Source organism: Phaenicophaeus curvirostris, chromosome 11 (assembly GCF_032191515.1).
Source record: "Phaenicophaeus curvirostris isolate KB17595 chromosome 11, BPBGC_Pcur_1.0, whole genome shotgun sequence".
NCBI lineage: Eukaryota > Metazoa > Chordata > Aves > Cuculiformes > Cuculidae > Phaenicophaeus > Phaenicophaeus curvirostris.
The window spans coordinates 17092129-17105300 of record NC_091402.1 but is presented as its reverse complement, the minus strand read 5'-3'; the positions used below and the strand labels follow the sequence as shown (position 1 = coordinate 17105300).

The following is a 13172-nucleotide window of genomic DNA, read 5'->3' as shown; positions in this document are numbered from 1 at the left end:
CTTCCCTGTTGTACTTGCTGGCTTTGCTGTCTTATTTTGCTTTGCGCTTTCTTCTGGGAGGTGATTGAGAGCTGTGGTATGTGTAACTCAAATTACAATCTTTGTAGGAGATGAATTTTCCTTGGGATCTGTTTTCTGACATTTGTGCCACGTTCCACGGTCATTCTGTGGTATGTCCCAACTTCACTTCCATCAGTGGATCTTGTTCTGCTGAGCCGCTACCAAACCAGTAATGCTGATACTTCTAGGTTTCAAAGTCAGTCACGAGGATTTTCCGAAGTTTTTCCTTCTCAGATGCCATTTACTGCAAACAGTAGGCAAATCCGTTTTGCCCATGTTTGCAATGTTTTGAATGGGCTCTAAACATCCTCCTGTTACAGGAATTCATAGTTGGAGTTTCTGCTTCCTTTGAATGCTACACGAGGAGAGCTTCTTTACTGGGCAAAGCTGTTGCCTCTTAAAAAAGCCTGCACATTGCTGGAAGCTGTTTGTCTTGTGTGTGGGGCCAGCAAGCCATTTGGCTCTTCCTTCAGAGATGGAGGACCTTAGTAGCTTCTGTTGATGCCTTAGGACAGTGGCTGCTGAGTACCTGAAAAGAATTTCTGACTGTTGAAACAAGACAAGGAGAAAGGAAAAACGAAGTATTTGGACTTTTGCAACTAGGATATGGTCTTAGGAAAAGGGAGCGGTAAGACAAACTGCTGCTTCAGATGTCTGGATGCTGTTCCTCATGTGAGAATTCAGTGGGTCAGGTGTCCCTCAAGGGCAGGCTTTTTTGGGGGAGTGGTGGTAGAAGATTCTCAAAGGTGCTGAGACTACAGTAAGGTGGATTTGGGGAAAAGGATGGAGCCTTCTGGGAATAGAAAAGTGAGACTCCTCTCCTGGGATCACTAATGCAAAGGGTGGGGGAGAGGTGGAGATTTCATAGATACAGTCTTTCTTTGTCGCATTAGCATTGTGAGGGGAAGCTGTATGCCTGATTTAAGTATAACATGAAACAAGCTGCCAGCCGGCTCCCAGAAGAAGCCCGACAGAAGGAGATGGGAAAATTGTCAGGATATATTAGACCAAATGTTGTTGTTAGTCCTAGTGGAATTTTTTTCCTTCCTGTTTACAAAGAAGGTCTTTGTATGTCTGCAAATCAGCAAGGTTAAAGCTGCCAGGGAAAGGGCTTTTCTCTGATATCTTTAAAGTCCCCGGCTCCCAAAACGTGTGGTTTCTTTTTCTTTCTCAGCTTTAAAGTAAAGCGGTGCCTGTGCTGCTGCTGCACAATCCGTGCCCTCTGTTGCTCTGCACAGAGCATTGGCGCATCTATTGCCAGCCTCTGTTACCTGATGCTTCCTCCTTGCCTCCTGTAAATCAGGCTTGTAGCCTTTTCAGTGGAGTATATCTTTAGCAAATGCATTTACCAATACATCTTTATTGCATGCAGTGCGGGCGGAATGTGATTACCAAAGAAGACAGATTGCATTAAACTTCAGCATATTTGCAAGCTGTGGCTCCAACCCGCCTGAGAAAGGGGCTGGGACGCTGCCAGCCCTGAGCCCCAGCCTGGCATTATTAAAGAGTAAATTGGAAGCTAAATGACTGGTAACAGCAGAGGGCAGTGAAAGATCCTAATAACTTGGATCTTTTTTGGATTTGTGGAGTGGTGGGTGGGGTTGGTAGATTTTCTCTATGGACAAAAATCTGGGGGTAGTCTTGGTTCCCAGTGCCTTCAGTGAACTTCAGAAGGTTTTTCCTCTCTATTACAGAAACTTCCCGGAAGGAGCAGTGCGTAGGACGTTAATTTGTGATGGATGGTGGCAGTGTGGCAGAAAATCTCCTTGCTGTGTTTTAAGAAGGGGGTGAGAGAGACTAAGGAATAAGTAACTAAACTTTGCAGCTATAGATAGCACTGATAGAGGGTTCTGCAAGTACAAATTCAAATGAAACTTGTGTAAGGCAGTTCCCTTTGTCCCAGGACAGCACAAACCCTGACAATTTGCCTCACTGCTCTTAGTCCTCTGACTCCTGAGATATATGTAGCAATCACAAGCTGTTGTGCTTTTTCATGATGGGTTAAAACTCCCTCCTCCCTTCCCCTTTTAAGCTGTTATTTTTCTTTAAGTTTAAATTAGCATCTTCTACCAAATGGCTTTGTCTCACGCGTTCCTCATTCAGGAAATTCAGGTTGGAGGAATGTGGGAAAGAGAGGCCAGAATATCTTGATTTCTTGTGTGTTTTCTTCCTTTTTCTTAAAACACAATTTGTTTTCCACAACAGGAGGCTGTAATCAAAGCTGGATGTGCGGCTTCAGCTCTCTTGCATGCTGGTGATTTGTTCTTCTACTTTTTACTCAAGATTTTATAGGGCTTGGTGAATATTCTTTAATGAAGCATCTGGCTCTCTGCAAGTTCCTTTTGATGGCTGGTAAAAATGTCTCCAGGGCATGGTATACATTAGACTCAGAGAAAGCAAGCGCTAGATTTCTAGACTGAAAATTGCAGCTTACAGTGGATGAGAATAATTCTTTGCATCTTCCCCCCTTTACTGTGTTGGTTTGAGACTGTTCCTTTGGGCACCCATTTCCCCTTGCCTATTGCTGTGCACATCTCTCAGCCGGGACTTGAGATGCACCCTTAGTTACTTCTGCCTCATGGGCAAATATGTCAGGTAATCATTTAATGTGTTTTGAAAATTATTTTCTACTCATTTCCTCCACAGGCCCTCTTACTGGAGCAGGTTACTTCATCGTAGTACATGGTGGGGATGTAACTAATGTTACCCATTTTGTATACTTTTTGGCCATCAGGGCATCTTTTGTAGTCAAGGGAGAGAAACAGGCACTGCTAGAGTGTGGTCCGTCTGATCCTAAAACAGTCACCTGAAAGAGCTGAATTGCCATCTGCAAGTGAATATTTCTCTCTGCCCCTTGGAGGCACGTCCAGACCGTGAACCCCAAAGTCAATGCCTGTAGCGGGAGGTTCATAGAGTTATGGGAGAAAGATCCTGCTCTGATTGCCTGCATTTGTACCTAACCTGCTCACTGACTTTGCTGTTTATACCACTCTGAATGTTAAGTTCAGTTGCGTTGCTGTTGACTCACTGTAGCAGCATCAGCACAGTTAAGCTCTGGGTTGCTTGCTGCGTCCTCTCCTTTTGCTTATGTGGAAGTTCTCTTATTTTAGACTATGTTACTGTAATGTCTCCTGTTTAATTTAGTAGTGTTTTATCTTTTCTGGTGGTCTGTTTTCATGGCTCTGCAGAACTTCAGCTCCAGCATGAAAATCATGGGCTTTAAATCTAATAAAAGCTGGGATAATGGGACAGCTGTGGGAGGGGCAGTTCCCATTGTGTCTTTTAAAATTGCCTGTAGTTTATTGACTGCAAGTTTCACCAAGAGCTACTGCTGCCGTTAGATAATGAGAATTGAAAATTGCTGCTGCTGTTTCCCCAAGGTTTTATCTCATGCCAATGAGAAGAGTGTGTGGAAGGAAAAGGAGAGTGGGCAGTGGAAGTCTGTAGTTTCTTACTTTAAGTCCGGATGGAAGGGCAAAACAAATGATTTTTTTTAGTCTGAGTCCTTTTAGTGAATTGCTTCAGGATATTCAGAATATTTGTGACCCATTCTGCTTCCCTTATATCCTGTTCACACCAGCAGGTAAATCTGAATTTCCATCGGATTTTAGTTTGTTAATTTGTTATGTAATTGGTGGTTTTACCAGGGAATCTCCAACCAGCTGCCACTTGCAAAGTGCAGCCTCTGGTGACTGTATATGAATGCGATTTAAGATTTCAAACACAACCTGCTTCTTGTGACTGTGTGCAGAAAAATGTCTGTTAGTGCAAAGCATGCATCCCTTTCTTTCAAGGTGTTTTTTTAGTGTCTCTAGGTGCCTGTCTTTCACAGACAGACCAAGGTGAAATTTTTGCACTCTAGCTCCTGGCCAAACCAGTCTATAAAGAGCTGCATACTCAGACACATGTATTCCCTTGTCAGTAGGAGCTGTATACATTGAGCTAGAAGCCATTCATGCTCTTTCTCCCTATTCTGCATCCAGCTTCTCATAAGTCTGCTATTCATAATAGACAAAGGTGAACCTACTTCTATTGAGGCTTTAAGGCTTGTCTACATAAGGAATTACAGTGCAATAAACTGGTGAGTGAGCTTATGGTACAGCAACTTCTCTGTATATGAACATCCTCAGTCTGTAATGGAAGTGGGGGAAAAATCCACACTCATTTACTGTGAGTCACTCTGCTATGCAAACAAGCCCTTGCAAAACACTGATTGACTGGATTCCAGCAGAGGTAGACTTTTCACATAACCTTGAGTCAACTGCATTCTCCTTTGCCCTTGACTATAATAAAAAGGAATGTGGTCAATTTACTGTGCTTACTTTTCCAAGTGGTGCCTGTGAAAGCTCAGTTCCCGTTTGGCACACAGCAAAGCATTGCAGCTCTGCTGGAAGTTTGTCTCTGATTTGTGGACAGCAACCTAGACTGCTAAGAAGATGCCGCAGGTAGTGGTGCAGTGTCCCATCCTGGTGGAGCAGTTTTGCTCAAGCATTTTGGATCCTGATGAAGCATGTCCTGCTGGGAGCTGTCGTTTCTGCAACCTCAGTCTCTCTGCTTAAGATAAATAGCTTCAGGATGTGTTGGGTGACACAGGCTGTACTGCAGGTATCTCTGATCATTCTGGATCATTAGGCTCTTGTTAAAGAGTTGTCTCCATTCTGATGGATTGCAAAATGCTTTATAGATTGTTTATGTACTTCTTGGGCTAAAGAGTAGCAGTCAGTGTGCATGCATGGGGGAAGAAAGTTTTGACCAGGTATGTTGAGGTCCATATCTGTACTTGAGAAACACAAGGATTTCTCCTTTCCGGTATTCTGCAGAGGTAGATCTCAGCTATTGAAGTCTCCTCAAAGAGCTGGAAATACATCTCACTGTATGCTACTTGAAATGCAATATCTAACTTTAGGGTTGTTTGAGGATTCTGAATTTCAGCTTTGCAGTTTTGGATAAATCTGTGTATTTCATATCCGGAGGTTGATATGCCCAGCTGTCCTCAGCAAGGTATGTGCCTGCCTTGCCTCTCATCGATTGGTCCGTGCTCAAAGCAGATGTATCTGTAAAGTGTTTTTCTTGCCTTCTCTGTAAACTCAATTCTCTTTTAATCTTTCTTTCTTCCAACCTTTATTTGTGTAAACGCTGTGATGATAACACTATTGGAGGAGTTTATGACTCAATAAATGGCCCCCACAAGGGAGATGGTGGAGAAGCCACAAGCTGCAGGCAGCTGCTGTTTGGTTGTAAACACAGAGGAAAGCAGCAGTGGATTAACTGTACCCACCATTCTTTGACCTGTTACTTGTAAAGGTGAAAAGGATTCATATTTTACCTCTAATTATAGAGGGTGGAAACAGTTCCTGCTTTGATTAAGGCAACAGTTCTTGGTTCTGGTGAGTCTTGAGTCTATACACAACACTTCATGTCCTCTGGAATTCATCAGCGGATAAACTAAAAATACAGAGCTACCTGGAAGGACATAAGACCCCATCTTAATATATGAGGCATGTCCCAGAGTAAAGTGCTGGCCTACTTTAAATGGCAATGGCTGCTACTTATACTTGATATGTACAGAACTGGAGGCATAAGTTCTTTATTTGCTCTGTGTCTGAGCATTTCCCAAAGCTCTGATGTTACCCACAGCCCGGCGTGTCGTCAGCACTTATTAACCCATGCGAACAAGTACCTTTCTCTGTCTGCTGCTTGCAATCCCCATGAACCCCAAATGTGGCACCTCCTGGAGTTTGTCAATTTTGAAGAAAATGAGTATACATAAGCTTAAAACATTTCTGCTCACCTAGCTGTGCTTCGGGGCTCCTCTTCCAGAGACACTTAGCTTAGCGCCCTGCATCATTTTTTCTCTGAAGTTCTTGTATTTGTTGCCTGGTCTAGAGTGAGGACTTCTGACCCCATTTGTCTTCACAAAAGTATTCTGTTGTCTGACACAGTCCATGTGCATTTATTTTTGGTTTTCTGGGTTTTGTTTGGTTGGATTTTTGACATTGCTACAGTGAGGCAAAATTGCCTTTGGGTCTAATTTCTCGCTTGATGATTCTGATCTCAGATATATTTGCAGGTAAAGTTAATCTAAATATGTATGTTTCACAGATGGCTTTGAAGGCAACTTTGTTAAAAGAGGGAAAGAAGTGAGAATACCATTAAAATTTCTGAAGTTGAACACTTTGGTACTTTGTTACTTCTAAAATGTGCTACAGTTTTTCTTGCTTTAAAACTTAGTTTGCCTGAACCTGTTTAAAAACAGTCTAAATTTTTTTTTTAATAATAAAGCTACTACAAGAGCTGAATGAGCAGTTGTAGCTGACTTGATACTGTGACCTGGTCTTTGAGTGGGTGAACATCTGAAAAGGCTTATCTGAAGCTGAGTATCAAAATTTCAAGCCAAGGGCCAAGCACTGTCAGGACAAGAATGCGGTTCTCTGATGTATTATTTTCTCCCTTTGTTTCCAAAATTATTTAGCTTTTTGATTAAATTAATGGAACCTACATGGATCTATTGTGTCTAACAGGTTTCTCTATTTCTATGCTCTCTGTATGGTATGTTAGGCAGCGTTTTCCTGAATTGCAGACTGTATTCAGATGGGCTTACCTAGTGTGGCAAATAGTCACTTGGGAGTGAGAGAGTGTTGTGATACATCATGCTGCTTTAATGACAGATTTTTTTCACGAAGGATTTGTAGCACTGTGTTGGCAAGTTGGAAGTAGAAATTCTTACTTAGATTAATTCTCGAAGACTGATGACCAAGCAGTCTTGGATAGAAAGAGGTTGATTTCCAATTTTTAAACTATGTGTTTTGCTGCTAAAGTTAGATTGAAACAGATCCACAAAAATTGCTGTCGGTAGCAACTGCCGGTTAGAAGCACAAGGTCAGTGGTCAAATGCCTTCAGACTCCCAAGAAGTTCCAAAATAGCCCTGACTTCCATAACTTCCGTGCTAATGGTAGATCCATTCTCTGACAACTTGGCTATAACTTGGGAAATTATATCAGTGATGCCAAAGTCTTCATGACAAACTGGGGAAAACAAAGATTTGTTATGCTCCTTGTTGGTCGTAGTCTGCGCGGGAAGGTTTCCTACTACATGCAGTTTGCCGTATCCACACACCGTCCATCAGCTATTTTTGTTAGCAAGTCTCGGAGCTGAATACCTTGAGGACTAATAGGTTTTAGAGCCTTCACCAATCAGCTGAATGTGTTGTGTAGGTAGCAGGTACAGGGGTTATTCTGGTGGCATTGGTCCCAATGCAGTGGAAGAATTGCTACCAAGCAAGCAAGACTGCTCTAGCAAGCCTTTCTTTGCAGTTAATGAATGATGGATCAGCCTTCCTGTTAGTAGGGAGACAATCCTTCTCTCATCAGAGCTGTGCCATGTTAGAGGAGAAGGCTTGTGGAAGTTGCCCTGATGCTGCTTAGTAGCGTTTGTTCTCTTCACAGAGCCTCTATGTCCAAGACTGTGGAGCACTCATCTGTTACAAAATCTAAACTTTAGACCTCCTTATCTGGAGATAGTTATACTTGTGATGCTTCCAAAACAGTTTAAAGCTATCAGTCCTAGCTAGATCTTTCTAAGTTAAAGTAACCTTTCTGGACCCAGTGCTTCAAATATACAAACAAGACATGTTGTAGAGAGGGTGTTATGATGATCTGAATATGGTGCTGGAGTTCACTCTGCTGCTGATGCTTTCATCTGTTTGCAAGAAACTTTCATTTGATTATAATATATTTTTTTGGTTACACGCCTCTGTTTGGGGCCTTTAACAGTTGGCTCTTTAAGGCTGTCCAGAAAGCCAACACTTGCTATAATTAGAATGTGTTACCTTTGTAATGTGAGGGAGGCAGGTAGTGAAGCCTTGAGTTAGGATGTAATTGCAACATCTCATGCATCGTTTCTAAAGTTGGAGAAGCATACTGCTCTGCTGTGTTAAGCCTGAGTGTGCATCCAGAAATGCAGACACAATTATTTTGACAGTGTGTTCACTCTTTGTCCCTGCTGAATGCCTGTTTGTCCTGTATAAATGGATTTCAGGATCAGCCAACCTCCAGCTCTGAATTAGTCTAATAAGGTATGGTAGGTAGGGTTTAAAGGTCATTTTGCAAGCAGCTGGTTCCCTGCATATATTAAGGGGAATGATTTTTAAAATAATGCTATTGGAAAGCTGTTGATTTAACTTTTCAAATATCTGTACGCTGTAAATCTCAGCTATTCTGCCTCTGTCCTTCAAGCTCTCTGCTTGCCCTCTGCCTGCTTAACTTTGTCATTTCCAATTACCTCTACCCATCTGCCTCTGCATTCTCTCCCACTCAGTTTATCAGTCCACGTTTGCTACCCACAAAGACTGGGTTTATTTTTGAGCAGTTCATCTTTTGGGTTACTTCTCTGAGCTGTGTAACAGAAAGCTAAATGTTACTTGGTTCAGTCAATTAGTAAAGCATTATTACACTGTTCTTTTATTGGGGGACTGGGAGGTCTGAACAATCACCACTACATCTACAGCCTTTCTGTGTCTTTGCAGGTACCTAGTTCCCTTCTCTGAATAAATTTAACATTGATGAAAAAAGATAATGATTTTTTAAAATTTATTTTAACTCTTAAACATGTTAGTTTGTGCAGTGATTATTCCAGCTTTCTCTCTGTAGAGTATATGCTTCAATCCTGACCTGATCCAAGTGTTTCATATGGAAATGGAGAATGTTTTTCTTCATATACTCATCTCCTGAATTCCTCTTTGTGTTTGCCAATGTGAGTGAGGGCAATTACAAGTGTTTGGTGATTTACAGGCTCTAGACACTGTCTTAAAAACTTAAGGGAACACTCACTTATCCAGGTCGTGGAAACCTTTGGCAGATGGCAGTGTCCTTCTACCAGGTCTGAGATGGAAAAAAAAAGTAAATCAAAGTTTCTAAATGTCAGAGTTGAGGTTTTTATCTTCTGGGTGAGGCAGCAGGGCAAGTAACTTACTCTGTTTCAGTTACGTACTTGATAACTTTATGAAAGGAGTTCTTTGATAGAATAGGAAAATTTCCAGTTATTGATATGATACAGAGACTTGTTGATCTCTCCAAAGGAACTGGAAAAGAGACCGAATTACTGTTTGTTTGTCCCATCTCAATGCCATTTTAAATGCATGTTTAAACACTTCTGCTGATTCCTTTTCATGGGTGGAAGAAGGGAAGAAACGTATACTGTTTTTGAGACACTGACTGTGGCTAAACACAAACACATCAGTAAACGATATGAGTACTTCTAATGACCCTCCAGGCTCTCTAACATGACTACAGTGTCTTCTCACAGATACAGGTGTGCACCAAAGAGGTTCTCTCGGGCCTTATCAGCAGGAATAGTTGAGAGCTGTGTCTTCAGTAGTGCTGGAGGTGGCCTACTTAGGATTATCATCATTTAACAAGCTCCATAATATTTCTGGGCCCTAGGATGTTTGCAGTACTATTTAACTTCACAGGGCACATCAAAGCTGTATTGCATCTTTTAGTAGCAAGCCTAAGTGTGTTCAGGAGTATCCTGAAGCTCAGGAGATCTTCTCGAGTCTTGTAGAAGTAGACAACTATTGAAAAATGTATTGGGCACTATGATCCAGGTAGGATTCTTCCCAGCTGTGTGTACATTGAACTGACATGATGAGGGCACCATGACAGGGCTGGGGTGCACTACAGGAATTTTTGTGGAGAGCTTGGACTGTACCAGCAATCACCTTATTGTTCTGCAAAAGCCAACCTTGAAGCATCTGTGCAGACTCCAGATTGACCTCTCTGGAGCAGAAACAGGTTCATTGTTGAGGTTGGAGAGAATGTGATGTTCTAATGAATTTCTCTCTTTTCAGCTTTTAATAAAATACCTTGAGGCTCATGGGGTGCCACTTTGTTCAAAAAGAACAAGCGTTTTGGAAGCTAGTAAACATGAAAGTCTTACTTTGCTCTAGCAAGTGCTGATGGGGGGTTATGTGCACACAAAGCTGCGGCATGAACTCGAGACAAGAGAATGCTCTTAAGTTCCTTGTTTAAAGCAGTATCAAGTGTATGCTGATTGGGAGATGAGCAAGAGAGATCCCAGGCTCTGTGAGGCAGTTCGTAGTGCCGCCTTGTTTTACTGAGCCTTGATATTTTCTGCAGTAGAGCTCCATAAAATGCAGGAAAGTGTCTCAAATCACGTAGGTGTGTTAGCAGGTTTCTTGCATTGATGGATTAGAACCAGGCTGTATTCAGTAAATGTGGATAAATAATAAAAGGTGAGATTGTGTGCAGTGATCCCAGGTCTCTCTTCTCCAGCTGCTGCCTCCTGTCTGTTTGCTAGGAACCTTTGCACAGGCAAACGGCTTTGCTTGAGAGAACAGGCTATGTGCTATTTTCTGACATAGCCAAAGGTGGCTGACATGAAACCAAAGGAGAGCTTCTCTCCCAGGGACTGAAATGTCAACAAAGATGTTGTATTGCCTTACAGGGCCCTGCCTTGTTTTTTTATAAAAACTGAACAGATGTTGGAAAGTCAAGAGCTTCCATATACAGAGCAGCCCCTGGAGAGCAGGGCTGAACCTGCTCAGGTGTCACAGGTAACACTGTTCTGGGTTTAATGTGCCAACACTTGCCCTGAATGTATGGCCTCCCCAGCTGTGTCTGGAGTTTCACCCTGATTAAGTAAATGGGACTCATGTAACCATGCTCTATGTCTGTGAGCCTAGTTTCTGTCCCAATTGGTGCTTGCTCAGAACCTGCTAGCAAGTTGTGGTGATGTTCCTCAGAAGGCACAAAGGCTCTAAAGTAATAAGTTCCTGTATATCTAGTGAAAGCAGGCAATTAGATGGAGGGAAGAGACCCCAGCGGTGCCTGTGCAGGGGGCAATGGTATTGACTCACTCTTTATTAAACGTCAGTTTGGCCACAGAGGAACTTAACTTTGAGGCACAAATCCAGAAGAGTCCAAGTGGCTTTGGTTCTGCAGTTCATGAAAAGGCCTATTTCCACTTGAGAAGTCTGACTTGCCTAAATATTTGAGAGGCTGACTTGCACTTACCACTATAGTCACCTTCCTTGGAGAGACTCAACAAGGGTGGCAGGAACTGAGAAAAGAGAACAGTCTTGGTTTTAGGGGTTATTGTTTGGAATATGCCTTCTCTGTCCAAATACTGATTTCCTTCTTTGCTTTTGAGAAATGGAAGCAGCCCCATTTTTGCAATAGAGGGCTACAGAAAGGGCCCAGCTTTCAGAAGTTAATAGCCTGATCCTTTAATGTGTGTTCTCTTATTTTTTGAAAGAGATAAAAGATCTGGTATCGGGTGTGAACAATGTGGAAGAAGAAGAAAAGAACTCGTGGATTTAAGGTACCTTGTGGTCTTGCTTCCTGTACCTCTTTTTGTGTTATTCAGCCAAACATTTTGTGGTTGGGAGTTTAAAGCTCTGGGGACCAGGGCAGCTGCTGATCCCTCCTGGCCTCAGCAGCTTCCTCTGCTGATCAGCAGGCAGGCAGTTGTCAGTGCCTTGATAGTTTGTCTTTGCTGCTGCCTGTTGAGGCAGGACAGTGGTTCAGATGAAGGAAGAGGAAGCTTTGAAATGTTGTGCTCCTGTGGTGAGTCCCAAGGACTGGTGTGACTGTGTGTGATTGGAATAGCCTAAGTATTGCCAGCTCATGGGTGGGTGTTCAGGGTGGTTGTTAGCTGTGACGTGGGTGACTATTATGTCTCGCAGTCCTTCAATGGAGCTTGGTCACTGGGTTGGTGACTTTTGACCGTCTTTTTTGGTACCTGCTGGTCACCCTTATGCACCTATCACGGTATGACTGACAGGACCAAAGCTTGATGGGAGCAAGGTGTAGTACCTGTGGAGTGTGGCCACTGAGGAACTGGCCGTGTCAGCAGGGCTGCATGTGGGCTTTGGGCACTATTGCAGGGGATTGCATTTATAAAGTTTTCATGGGCCCTGTGAGTACAGTGATAGGCTTTGAAGCATGGTTTCCTCTGTGCTCCACTTTCCCACAAAATCTTCAGGCATGATCCGTCACGAGTGTGAAATATATTCAAAGTCCCACTGCTGCCTTTTTCTCGCAGTCAGCAGGACTGTGCTTTCTTCTCTGTTGTGGAGTTGTTTGCTGTTGAGAATAAGCAGTCTCTTTTCTTGTGACTCCTTACCTCTCTTTGGGACACGATGCCATCAAGAAAACCAGCTGTTCCAATCTGAGAGTCTGCCTCTGCCTTAGTGCTCTCTTGTTGATTGTGTTGAATCAATGGAGTGTTGCAATACTATAGAGAAAAGGGAGCTGTGAAGAAATGAAGAATGAGATCACACAGCAGGAATACATAGAAGAGGATTCATATCCTGTTGCATAGTTCATAGTGACTGCATCTGAAACCAGATCTGCTCTAATAACAGAAATCCTGTCATGAAAACCTGAATATTGGATCTAAATCCTTGCTTTGCTAAGCTGTGGGATCCAAGAGTTCTCATGTGGAGAAGAAAGCCAGTTAATCTGAGCATCTGTGGACCTGACAGCAGGTCCTGGCTGCTCCTTCTGGGAAGATGGTGGCTTTGATAGGTGTTACGGAAAAAATGTTTTAAAGGAGAGAAGTAAGGGAGGTAATCCCTGGATGCCAGCTGTAGCAGAAGGATAAAGTTCGAAATATTCTTCCTGTAAGTCCTGAAAATTGCGGTTCTGACTCTCTTAATGTTTTGAATCACTGTCTCAAACCTTTATCAACGTGGGCTTTTTGCCTCTGACTCTTGGATTCAATGGCATCTCTGTTCAGACAAGAAAACTGCCAGGTTGTGCTTTGACTTTGATTCCAGATGTTTAGTGCAAAAGGCTTTCATTGCTGTTGTGAAAAGCTTTTCTTAAGGGACAACATAAAGCAGTAGGAGTGTGGTTGTGCTTGAAGGTTGAGGTAGGCATCTTCCCTTGAGAAGAGTCTTCCAAAGCGCAGCACTCTAGTACGCTGTCACGTGGACAAAAGATTAGAAGGACTGTACATTAATCTGTAGCTGTCTGCAATTAATCTCCCCAGCAGGTTTGAATGTGACTGATGATTGGACCCAACTGATGATTGGATCCACCAGCCAGGTATGTAAGGGAATTCCTTCAGTGGCTCTGAACTGCTCCAT

At 42.8% G+C, this 13172-nt stretch overlaps 1 protein-coding gene across 2 annotated transcripts in view; it reads left to right on the top strand.

Annotated features, from left to right (window-relative positions):
- The window catches only part of CHCHD6 (coiled-coil-helix-coiled-coil-helix domain containing 6), a 110604-nt gene that overhangs the window by 72564 nt on the left and 24868 nt on the right, over positions 1-13172 (top strand). The window lies entirely within an intron of this gene.